Below are 12,064 nucleotides of genomic sequence, written 5' to 3'. Positions count from 1 at the left end.
CTGCAGCGGGGGCCCCTTACTCCGCCCCCTGATAGGGGCAGGGGATGGACCCCAATCTTGAAAGAGGCAGATTTTTCACGGCGAACCCCCACAAGCACCAACTCCAGGCACAGGACTTTGGGCCAGTGACACGGGCTCTGCCTCTGAGCACTCCTAGTTCTCCGGCCTTGGACAATTCCATAACTCTCTAAGCCTCACTTTCATCATGGGTAAAATGGGCCTAAAAATGTTCTCCCCCCCGACCTCGCTGGAAGGAACGCTTCAGGAGGGGTACAGGCTTGGCTCTGCTCCCTCCTGGGCTCCCAGGGCCTGGCGCAGTGCGGGCACGCGGCACACACCCCGACTGGGCTGGTGGTATCACCTCCAGGAAGGAAGCTGAAAGAACAGACCAGGCCAGGGGAGTAGAGGGACGGGGTGGCACAAGCACAGAAAACGTCCAGTCTGGGGACCTGGGGGCTCCAGGGCGCCCCTGGGGAGGCGGGGTCTGCATTGCAGAGGGTTCCTGTCGAGGGACGAGCAGGTGCCAGACCACTGCCAGCTCTGGGCACAGCTCAAAGCCCCCTCAGGGTGTCACCAGGGAGTCCGGGGGGAGGAAGAAGTCGTGGGCGCTGGGGGGAGAGCGATGCGCTGGACCTGAAGAATGGACCTGAACCAGGACGGGGACAGCTGGAGAGGGGAAACTGGGTCTGGGGTGGGAGAGCGCCTGGGAGCTGAGGAGCAGAGGGCCCCAAGGCAGGAAGCGCCCGAGGCCTCTCCAACAAGGCAGCCGCCCCCCAGGCTAGGGGCACAGGTCAGGCCCAGCTGGCCTCCCCCTCAAGTGCCTGCTGCTGGCCCCAGAGTCTCCAGACAGAGACAGAAGTGGGTGGTCAGCACGGACATGTCCTGCAGATTTGCAACAGGAGGGGAGAGGAGGGACAGCAGGGACAGGTGGACGGGGACAGTGTCCTCCCCCAGACCCTCCTGTCCCCAGCCTCACACTGATTCTCCTGGTTGTACCCCCAGCCGGTCACCCAGCAGTCCATCCGGTTCTGGAACTGGAAGGAGGAGGCCAGGAGGCAGACGGGCTGGATGTGGCTCTTGTAGGAGACGGAGGTGGCCAGCCTCACCAGCGCGATGTCGTTGGGCGGCGTCCCCAGGTACTTGGGGTGCATAATGATGCGTTCCACCTGGTACCGGTTGTAGTAGGCCTGCAGGTTCCACATGGACGGGTAGGCGGTCAGCTCACCAAACTGCACGGTCCACTGATAGGGGTCATTGGACCTGCGGAGGAGGGGACAGCAGCAGGGGTCTCGGCTGGGGGCTGCCACAGGAGCCCGCCTGCCTCTCCCAGCCTGAGACTGCTGGGCTGGCCCCACTTGCTCGCCCTCTGTGTGAGGGGCCAGCGTCGGGAGGGCCTCCTGTGGGCCACGGGGTCCCGGTGAAAAGGGCGCCAGCCCCGGAGGCCACACGGGCCCCTGGGGTTCCCGGCAGGTGGGGCAGGAGCGGCAGCCTGGGGGTCTGAGCTCAGCCGGCTGTCCTCGTCTCCTCTCCCCCACCAGGGTAGGTAAACCAAGGCAAGCCCTTCAACGATCCCGTATGTGACCCTGTAAGGGAAGGGGCAGAGGCACAGGTGCCCACGTGGGCCGCGCAGCAAGATGGAGACCAAACAGCTGCCCTGAGAGTGGCCTCAAGGCCGGACCCCCGCCCCACGCCCACCCTCTGCTCAGCCAACTCCTCCCAGGTTCCCCCACGTCCTCTGCCAGGTGGGCCTGGAGGGAAAGGACGCTGGCACCACTGGGGCAGAGAAAGAAAAAGACAATAGCCACAAAGTACGTGGGAATGTTCCGGAAGAACATTCTGGAACAAAGGGCACCCTCCTCTCCTGGGGCAGCCACGCCTTGGGGCTCAGGTTACATCTGTGCTTATCCCCTGGCAAATCTGGGTCCCTGGACCCAGCACCTCCAGACAGGAGACTCTGCTCCCCTGCACCACCCCCACCCCCACCTCCAGCTGCCCAAAGACTCACATTTCGAAGCAGTGCGCGGCGGTGAGCACCCAGCGGCGGCTCAGCAGGGTCGCCCCGCACACGTGGCTGCCGGACAGGCGCAGGCTGCCCTGCCACGGCCAGCGCCGGGGAGCCGCTTCCTCTCCGCCCACCACGCGCGCTGGGGTCTCCACTTGGCCGCACGGCGCTGGGATGGACAGAGGGACACGCGGCTGAGCTGCGGACACAGCCCTGGCCGGGCGGGAAGGGAATCCCCGGGCAACCGCGTGACCTCCCCACGGTCGCGTCGCAGACGGGAGGGCGCCGCTGGGGACCCCTCCCCGCGTGCACCGCGGGCGCCCGCCGCCCGGGTCCCCTCCCCCCCGGGTCCCCTCCCCCCCGGGGCCATCCCCCTCGGGGGTCCCTCCCCCCCCCCCCCCGGGGCCCCTCCGTTACTTGAGAGCACCGACAGCTCCGCGGAGCCTGCGGAGGGGAGAGGAGAAGGTGAAGCGCCCGCTCCCGCGCCCCCGCCCGGCGCCCCGCGCGTCCCCGCCCCGCGCCCCGGGCCCCCCCCCGCCCCTCCGCAGTCCCCGCCCGGCTCACCCACAGCCCCGAGCCCGACGCGGCTCAGCAGCAGCCCCAGCAGCAGCCTCCTGCCCGGCGCGCCCATGGCCTCCGCCCGCGTCGCGCGCCCCCTCGGCTTCCTCCCGCCCCGGGCCCGGTGGGGCGCCCCCTGCGGCTGGGGGAACGGGTCGCGGGGTCCCGGGCGGTGCCCTCCCCCACGGGACCGCCCTGCCGCCCGGACCTCGGCGGGCCCCCCGCTGGAGGGGTGCCCCCAGCCGCCCCTTGGGTAAGACCCGAGACCAACGGCCCCGCCCGTCCCTTTCTCCGGGGCAACCCAGGAGCCCTGGCCGCCTGCTTGCAGCCCCTCCCCACCCCCACCTCCCACAGCTCCAAGGACTTGGATCCCTGCGCGGGGCCCTCATTGCAGCCCACGTGCATTGGGCGCCGATTCAGGGCCCAGCCCCTGGCGGCTGCTGCTAAGAGCGGTGGTCTCTGCAGGACCAGCAGAGGGAAAGCTGGCCTTCTGCTGACCACCTGGGGGCCCGGCCGCCCTATCCATTGGCTGCCCTGCCACAGGCCCACGAGGTCCCCGGTAGGTTGGTAGGAGGGACTAAGCCCCCCCCCCAGGCTGGGGCAGAGCTGCAGATCTGAAGGGACCACCAGGGTGGGCTCATGCTTGAGAAAAACCCACCCACACCCAAGAAGGATGGAGCTGATAACACTGAACTGACCCCAGAGAAAATCGAGCAAGCACGTGGGACAGCAGACAGTTTGGAAGATTCCAACTGCTATGCTCAAGAATCCGGAGGCTTTTACAAGCATTAAACAAGAACCCCGTGGGAAAAGAGCCAGGGGGAGGGAGAGAGGGGTGGAGGAAAGTAAACATGTGACTGCTGTTGAAATAGAACATTTTAGCAGAAGGGTGGAAAAAGAAAATAGATGCAACTAAAGAACGAATTGGTAAACTTGAAAAAGAAAAATTTCCAGAGAGTTGAGCAAAAAAAAGGCAGGTTGCCTGGGGAAAATGGAAACCCTGGAGGGAGTATGAGACCGTCCATACCTGGTGACGGCTGACATCGGGTGACAGGTTGGGGCCGGGTGTCCTCCTGCCAGTCTGTGGACCTCTGCGTATATTCTTACATTTCCATAATAAAAAGTGTTTTCAAGGAAGTAGGATAAAGGGCTGAGGGAGACGCAGGCCAGCGAGCTGTGGGCACCCTGTAGGGAGGCTGGCAGTGCCCAGGGGGGACACGGGTGCCCCGTGCGTGCACAGCATTGCTGGCCTCAACGGCTCGTCCTGGATGGAGACGCGCCCCCTGCGCTTCATTGCACACCTGCCGCCCCCTGACCGAGGAACGACGTGGCCCCCGGGGGCAGGGCTCGAGGGCTCTGGCGCTCCCGGGTCTCGTGCTTGGCAGGGCCTTTGGCTCCTTCGTCTCCTGAGCGGCGCTCGGCAGTCCAGGGCCCGGAAAGGCTGGGGCGGGCTGGGTCCCCTGAGAGTTGTGGCCGCCGGTGGGAAGCAGCGCTCTGACGCCTTCGGGTTGGACTTAGTTTGGGGGCCCTGACTCCCCCCCAGTTCCAGCAGCCCTCGAGGAATCCCCGCAGGACTGTCCTGAGCACACGCTCGTGCCTTTCCCGCCGCGCTGGGGTCTTGGCTCCTGGATGGGGTCGCCCGAATCCAGAGGCAGCCGGTCTGGAGCCCAGGTGCCAGCAGAGCTGGGCGGGCTCCCCCCGCTGTCCTCTCCCAGCCCCTGGTGGCCCCGGCGTGCCCTGGCCCTGGCAGGGCGACTCCAACCCTCACCCCGTCTTCCCTTTGGGTCTGTGCCTTGGTGTCCACGTGTCCCTTTTTTCTAGGGACACGGGTTATATTGGAGAAAGGGCCCCTCCCATGCAGGTGACGGCATCAGACCGCGTTGCTGCTGCCACGACCCTATCTCCAAACAGGTCACATGCTCAGATTCGGGGTGGACTTGCATTTGGGGATGCAGTGTCCAGAGCAGCGCCTTCCTCCCAATAAGGCATCCATGAACCTCAGGAAACTTCAGTTTCTATTTAAAAACTAAGAAGAAATGGGTGTGGTATATATGAATTTTTTCTTTTTATTTCTTTTTCTGGATTGATGCAAGTGTTCTAAGAAATGATCATGGTGATGAATATTCAACTATGTGATGATATTGTGAGCCACTAATTGCACTCCAAGTATGGAATATATTCACATGTTAAGAATGTTTGTTGTTTTTATGTTGTTTGGTTTAATCAATAAAAATTAAAAAAGAAAAAAGAAAAAAATATGCTAGAGATACACAACAACAGATTTTAAGAGGTGGAAGAAAGAATAAGTGAACCAGAGGACAGGATAACAGCAAGTGAGCATGCAAAAGTACCAATGGCAAAAAAGGGAAAGAAGAAGAAATGTCACTGCTCATGGAAATACCTTACTAATTGCAATCCAGGATGTATCCCAGCAGGGACATTCCAGCATGTACATCCCCGTAAGTGTAGGCACGAGGAGGTTACGAAATGTCACCGTGTGCAACTTCTTTCTAGATGAGTATGCAGCTTTCTTGCCCTCTGTGTCTGTTTTGAAAATAAGTCCGGGTGGAGATTGCCAGCAAGATGAAAGCAGATGGGGAAACATTCGCATCGGACACACAGCATGCAAGGCCGGTGGCTGAGGCAGGGGGGCAGGTGGCGGTGGAGGGAGGTCACCCCGCACTCGGGCGCTGCGGGGAAGGCGCGGTTGGGCCCCGACCTCAGCACCCCTGAAATCCACAAGGCAGGGTGGTGTTGCAGACGCTCAGGGGCGCTGGCCACCCATGTTCTCTCATCTCCCGGAGACCACGTAGAGAAGCCAGCTAACTGCCGAGCAGGGCGGGGCCAAGCCACTCGCAGAGACGCCCCAGCCCCCGGGCATCTGGAGGCCTGGGAGGTCGGGAAGTTGGGGCTCTGCACGCAGCGGGAAGACCTGGGGGGCGAGGGGGCTGGCAGGCCCCTCCCGGGCGTGGAGGGGGTGCCAGACTTTCCCGGGCAGGGTCAGTGCCTCCTCCCGCTGCGCCCCCCTTGGGGAAAGAGATACCCCCCTGAAGACCCAGGTGTCCTGGCCCCCCAGGACCCCGGAGCCCAGGCTGAGGGGTGAAGGGCGGGCGGGGCTGCATGTGACCCGATCTGGGCTGGGGCAGCCCCCACCCGGCCCCTTCCCCTCCCAGGGCGCCAGGTCACAGGGAGGCGTGGAGGGAAGGCCCCAGGACTGGCCAAGGGTCCCTCCCCAGGCAGGACGTGGACGAGGCCTGGTGCTTGTGCCCAGGAGCCACCTGGGGACCCACCCGGTCCCACCCCAGGGCGACCCCCGCCCCAGATGCAGCTGCGATCACGTCCCTTCCTGGGGCGTCTGGGGAGTCGGACCCAAGAGCAAGTACAGAAATGCCTTCCTAGACCCTCACCCCACCCTGCTCCCCTCCTCCTGGGCACCCTTTGTGGGGGGAGAGAGCCCCCGACTCCCCATCCGACCTGTCCCTGAAGGGGTCGGTGCAAGGGGTTAGATGTAGGTAGGACAGCTGAGCGCCGGGTGGGGACAGGCCTGGGGCTGCGGGAGTGTGGGGGAGGGCCCCGGTCTGGGGGCGGGTGGAGTGAGGGGGTCCCATCCCAGCGCGGCCCCCAGCAGCCCCCGGGACCCCACAGGACACACCCAGACCCCCGTGCGCAGCTGCATTTTGGCCGGCGTCTTCCCTGGGGTCGCAGAGAGGCGGCACTTGGCACCAGGCTGGGATAATAAAGCCTTAACCTAACAATACAGAGAAACGCCCTTAATCTGAAAAGCGTGTGTCCAAAACCTGCGCCAGCGTCCCTCTCACCACTGAAATTTTGGAAGTGTTTTCATTTACAGTTAGGAACAAGACAAGGAGCCTCACTGCTTTCTTATGGATATCGAATTGCTGATCCCAACCAGTGCTTTTTGTTTGTTTGTTTGTTGTTATATTTTTTCTTTTTTAACCAACCGGTGCTTTTCAGAGTCTGAGTTTACATTTTCTAGAGGGCTTGTCTTAGTGAAGTTGTACAGTATTTTTTCTTTTGCATCTGGCTCATTTCCCACGCTTCAGGACTCACATCACCTTACTGTCGCATAATATTCCATCAGATGCACATACCACAGTTTGTTTATCTGCTTGTGTTGGACATTTGTAATCATTTCCATCTTTCGGCAGTTGTGAATTAGGATGCCATGAGCCTTGGCGTGCAAATGTTTGTTCGTGTCACTGCTTGTCTTTGTTCTGGGACTCATTAATTTCTGAGTTAATCTTTGTTATTTCTTTTCTTTTATTTGCTTTAGGGTTCGTTTGCTCTTCTTTTCCTAACTTCAGTTGTTCAGTTAGGTCACTGGTTTTATCTCTTTCTTCCTTTTTTTCCTGCACGGGCAGGCACCAGGAATCGAACCCCGGTCTCCGGCGTTACAGACAAGAGCTCTGCCTGCTGAGCCACCGTGGCCCGCCCTCTTTTTTTCTTTTCAATGTATGCATTTAAAGCCATACAGTGTCCTCTCAGCACTCTCTTTGCTGCATTCTATAGGTTTTCATATGTTGCATTCTAATTTCATTCATCTCCAGATATTTACTGATTTTTTCATGCCATGTCTTTCTTAGCCCACTCGTTGTTTAAGAGTTTGTTGCTTAACCTCTTATATTTGTGAAAGTTCTGTTTATTTGGTGGTTTTTCATTTCCAGGTTCATTCCATTATGGTCAGAGGAAGCGTTTTGAATAATCTCAGCCTTTTTAGATTTATTGAGACCTGTTTTCTGCCCCTGAATATGATCTATCCTGGGGAATGTTTCATGCACTTGAGAGAAGAATGTAGATCCTGAAATTTCGGGATACAATGATCTATATATGTCTGTTAGGTCTAATCCATAGTTCATTTATTGCATTGTTTAGGCTCCCTGTCTCCTTACTGATCTTCCGTGTGGTTGTTCTATCTATAGACCAGAGTGGCGTATTGGCGTGTCCCACTGCTAACATAGAAAGTAGTTTGTGGCTCCCTTCAGCTTTGCCCGTGTTTGTCTCATGAACTTTAGACCTCCTTATTTGGGCGCATAAACATTTATGATTGTTATTTCTTATTGGTGAAGTGTGCCTTTTATTAACATATAGTGTCCTTCCTTGTCTCTTATGACGTCTTTGCATTTAAAATCAATTCACTTTCGTCTGATTATAGCTATCCCTGCTTTCTTTTGGTTGCAGGTTGCACAGCCTATTTTTTCCAGCCTTTCATTTTAATCTTTTTGTATTCTTGGGTCTAAGATAAGTTTCTTGTAAACAGCATATAATGGATTATGTTTTTTAATCCATTCTGCCAATGTGTGCCTTTTAATTGGAGAGTTTTATCTGTTTACATTTAAAGTTGTTACTGTAAGGGCAGTACCTGAACCAACCATCTTATCCTTTGGTTTTCATTTGTCAGATCTATTTTTTTCCTCTTTCACTTTATGCCCTTTAAGTTACCCTCACTAATACTCTTCAATTTGTGCCCTTTTCCAGACCTCTTTCCTCTCTCCTGTCTTTTTTTTTTTTCAGCTGACAGAACTCCCTTTAGTATTTCTTGCAGGGCAGGTCTCCCATTAACAAATTCTCTCAGCATTTGTCTGTGAAGATTTTAAACACTCCCTCACTTCTTTTATTTTTTTTATTTTTGATCACCAGACTTCATGTTTATTAACCTTTGGAGTAGTGCTGTTTGTACTATCTGTACGGCTTCTCATTAAAGTTGCATTTCTAACATTCAGCATTTCAGATTTAAATCATAAGTTGAGAAAGGTAACAGTTCTTTTTCAAATTAATGGCCTAAAATTATTGGAAGATGTCCAATAAACGTCCAGTGACACAGCTTACATTGTAGGTGTATTCTGCTTAAAAGTCTACACTGAAAACAAAACAAAACACAACACAAAGAACCCCACGCTTCCATGTCACATTAGATTCTCATGTCCTTTAGTAATACTCCCTCACTTTTGAAGGACAGATTTGCTGGATAAAGCATTTTTGGCTGACAATTTTTTTCTTTCAGAATCTGAAATATGGCATCCCACTGCCTTGGCACCTCTGTGCTGGCTGTGGCGTGGTCAGTACTCAGTCTTGTGTGGCTTCCCTTGTATGTGATGAATCGCTTTTCTCTTGCTGCTTTTAAAACTTTCTCATTCTCTTCACTGTGTGATAATCTGATGAGTATGTATCTTGGACTGGCTCTATCAGGATTCATTCTCTTTGGAGTTCTTTGGGCTTCTCTGATTCGTGTAGGTATGTCTTGTATAAGGGTTGGGAAGGTTTTCCCAGTTATCTCTTCAAATATTCTTCCTAGCCCTTTACACTTCTTTTCTCCTTCCGGGCACCAGTGATTCTTATGTTTGTACGTTTTGTGTTGTCCATCATTTCCCTGGGATCCAATTCAAATTTTTCTGTTTTTTTCACCATTCATTCTTTTGTCTGTTCGCATTCTATTGCCTTGTCCTCTAGTTCACTTATTCTTTCTTCTGCTTCGTCATATCTGCTGTTATGTGTCTCTAGAATATTTTAAATTTGACCTACATTATCCTTCATTTCCATAAGATCTGCTATGTCTATGTTTCTGTTTACTCTTTCCAATTCTTCTTTACACTCTGTCCGTGTCTTCTTGGCACCCTTTATGTATTTAGCCAACTCATTGAATTTATTTTGGAGATTTGTTTGTACTTCTTTGATTAGTTGTTCCAAATTCTGTGTTTCCTCCAGCTTTTTAATTCGATCATTTGGCTTGGCCATCTATTCTTGCATCTTCATGTGCTTGATGATTTTCTGGTGATTTTTAGGCATTTGATTATCTTGATAAGGTTATTTTGCAAGCTGATTTCCCTTGCTTGCCTAAATTTTATATTTACTTGGGTTCATATTCGAGGTCAGAAAAACAAATCCGCCAGAGCACACTTTCCCTGTCTTCCCAGAAGAGGATGCTCCTGGGCCATCTCTTCCCTACAACCCCATCTCTCCCACACCAGCTGCCACCCAGCCAAGGCCACCACTGTCCATGTATGCTGGTGGCTGCCGACCCTGCGGGCAGGGAGCGGGCACTGTACGCCTTGAGTGAGTCCCCACCTGTGGGCACAGTGTGTCTGGCACGTCCCAGGCTCCCATGTGGAAAGGCCTCAGTGACAAGACTGAGAATTTCCACTTCACCAGCCAACAGATGGCCCAGGAGTGATCTGCTCTTCACATCCAGCTAGACCTGGGTTTGCTTAGGGCACCGCTTTGACGGTTGGGTTGTCTGTGTTGTCAGCCCGAACAGGGCCAGGTACCTGTGCAGGGTGTAGGTCAGCCCCGACTGCCCGGGACAGGGCTGGAGGGGCTCTGGTGAGCCGTGCCGGTGCCTTGCACTTTCCGCTGTGCCCAGCAGATGGCGCTGTTCAGTGGCTTACTCGTCACTGAAGCTGTTTCCCTCCAGGAATCCAGGCAGTGGCCCACCAGGTGGGGCTGAGTGACCTCGTGGAGTCTCGGCAGCGTCCGGCTGGACGGGCTGTAGCTGCGGGTTAACCATGCCCTCTACCGCCGGTCAAAATCCGGCTCAACGTGGCGCTCTGTCCCCCAATTTATTTGCAGCAAGGATTCCTCCAGCTGCCCGAGTCTGCAGCACCCCCAGGCACGGCGCGGCCTCCCGCTGCTGCGCCCCTCACAGGCGGGAGCTCAGGACCCAGGGCATAAAACACAACCTCTGTCCGCGTTTTCTCAGACGCTTTGTCCCTCACTGACCTGGACCTTGAAATGTCCTCCCCTGTCCCCCGTGTCCCCAAGCTTTTGATTTAAGAGGTCTCACTCTGGCTGTGGCTGCTTTTAGGGGACACTTTGCAATCCCTCCCTTGTCCTGCATTTGGTAAAACTCCTCCCCGCTGCCCTTGTGTCCTCTGCCCTCCCCCACGGCTTGAGAGCGGCCACGGGTCCCTGGGCTTGGATCCCTGTGTCTGGGTAAAGGTGACGCTCTGTCCCCTTGATGTGAGGGGTTTTAGCCATTCCTGCTGGCGGTGGGAGGGGTCCTAGCGGCCGTCTCTGGGCACTTCCCCAGGAGTGAGAGACCGGAGCAGGGGGCGGGCAAGTCCGGGACAGAAATTTCCTACCCAATATTTCGCCTTTCCTTTGATTCAGCTTTTGTAGACTCCTTCTCCAGCCTTTATCTTTCTCCTGAGTTTTGCACAAGAAGGAATAGTCCCTTTTCCCTTTATATCTCTAAGGAGAAGTTACCAGTGGCTGTTCACACCACCATGTTGACGGAGTCACCAGTGTCATCTCTTTTTCGTTTTTGAAAGAAACTGAAGTTTCCTGAGGCTCACGGATGCCTTATGGGATGACGGCGCCACACTGGACACTGCCCCCCCAAATGCAAGTCCACCCTGAATCTGAGCATGTGATCTCTTTGGAGATAGGGTCGTGGCAGCTGCATTGCGGTCCGACGCCGTCACCTGCATGGGAGGGGTCCTTTCTCCAATATAACCCGTGTCCCTAGAAGAAGAGGGACACGTGGACACCAAGGCACAGACCCAAAGGGCTCAGCCAGGGAAGAGGGGGTGGGGGTTGGGGTCGCCCTGCCAGAGCCACGGCAGGCCAGGGCCACCAGGGGTCAGGAGGGGACAGAGGAGGAGCCCACCCGGCTCTGCTGGCACCTGGGCTCCAGACCGGCCTTCTCTGGAGCCGAGAGACCCCATTCCAGCTGCGGAAGGCACCCAGCGGGGGGCCGGCTGTGGCGGTGGCCCCAGGAGCCGAGACCCCAGCGCGGCGGGAGAGGCCCAAGCGTGCTCAGGACAGGCCTGCGGGGATTCCTCGAGGGCTGCTGGAACTGGCGGGGAGTCAGGGCCCCCAAAGTAAGTCCAACCCGAAGGCCTCAGAGCGCTGCTTCCCACCGGCGGCCACGACTCTCCGGGGACCCAGCCCGCCCCAGTCTTTCCGGGCCCTGGACTGCCGAGCGCCGCTCAGGAAACGAAGGAGTCAGTGGTCCCCCGGCAGGGCATCCACAGCTCGCTGGCCTGCGTCTCCCTCAGCCCTTTATCCTACTTCCTTGAAAACACTTTTTATTATGGAAATGTAAGAATATACGCAGAGGCCCACAGACTGGCAGGAGGACACCCGGCCCCAACCTGCCACCCAATGTCAGGGTGCCCCCTCCAGGGCTTCCATTTTCCAGGCAACCTGCCTTTTTTTTTTTTTTTGCTCAAATTTCTGGAAATTTTTCTTTTTCAAGTTTACCAATTAATTCTTTAGTTGCATCTATTTTCTTTTTCCACCCTTCTGCTAAAATGTTCTATATCAACAGCAATCACATGTTTACTTTCCTCCACCCCTCTCTCCCTCCCCCTGGCTCTTTTCCCACGGGGTTCTTGTTTAATGCTTGTAAAAGCCTGCGGATTCTTGAGCATAGCAGTTGGAAACTTCCAAACTGTCTGCTGTCCCACGTGCTTGCTCGATTTTCTCTGGGGTCAGTTCAGTGTATCAGCTCCATCCTTCTTGGGTGTGGGTGGGTTTTTCTCAAGC

This window comes from Tamandua tetradactyla, chromosome 23 (assembly GCF_023851605.1).
Source record: "Tamandua tetradactyla isolate mTamTet1 chromosome 23, mTamTet1.pri, whole genome shotgun sequence".
NCBI lineage: Eukaryota > Metazoa > Chordata > Mammalia > Pilosa > Myrmecophagidae > Tamandua > Tamandua tetradactyla.
Note: the sequence above shows the minus strand (reverse complement) of the source record.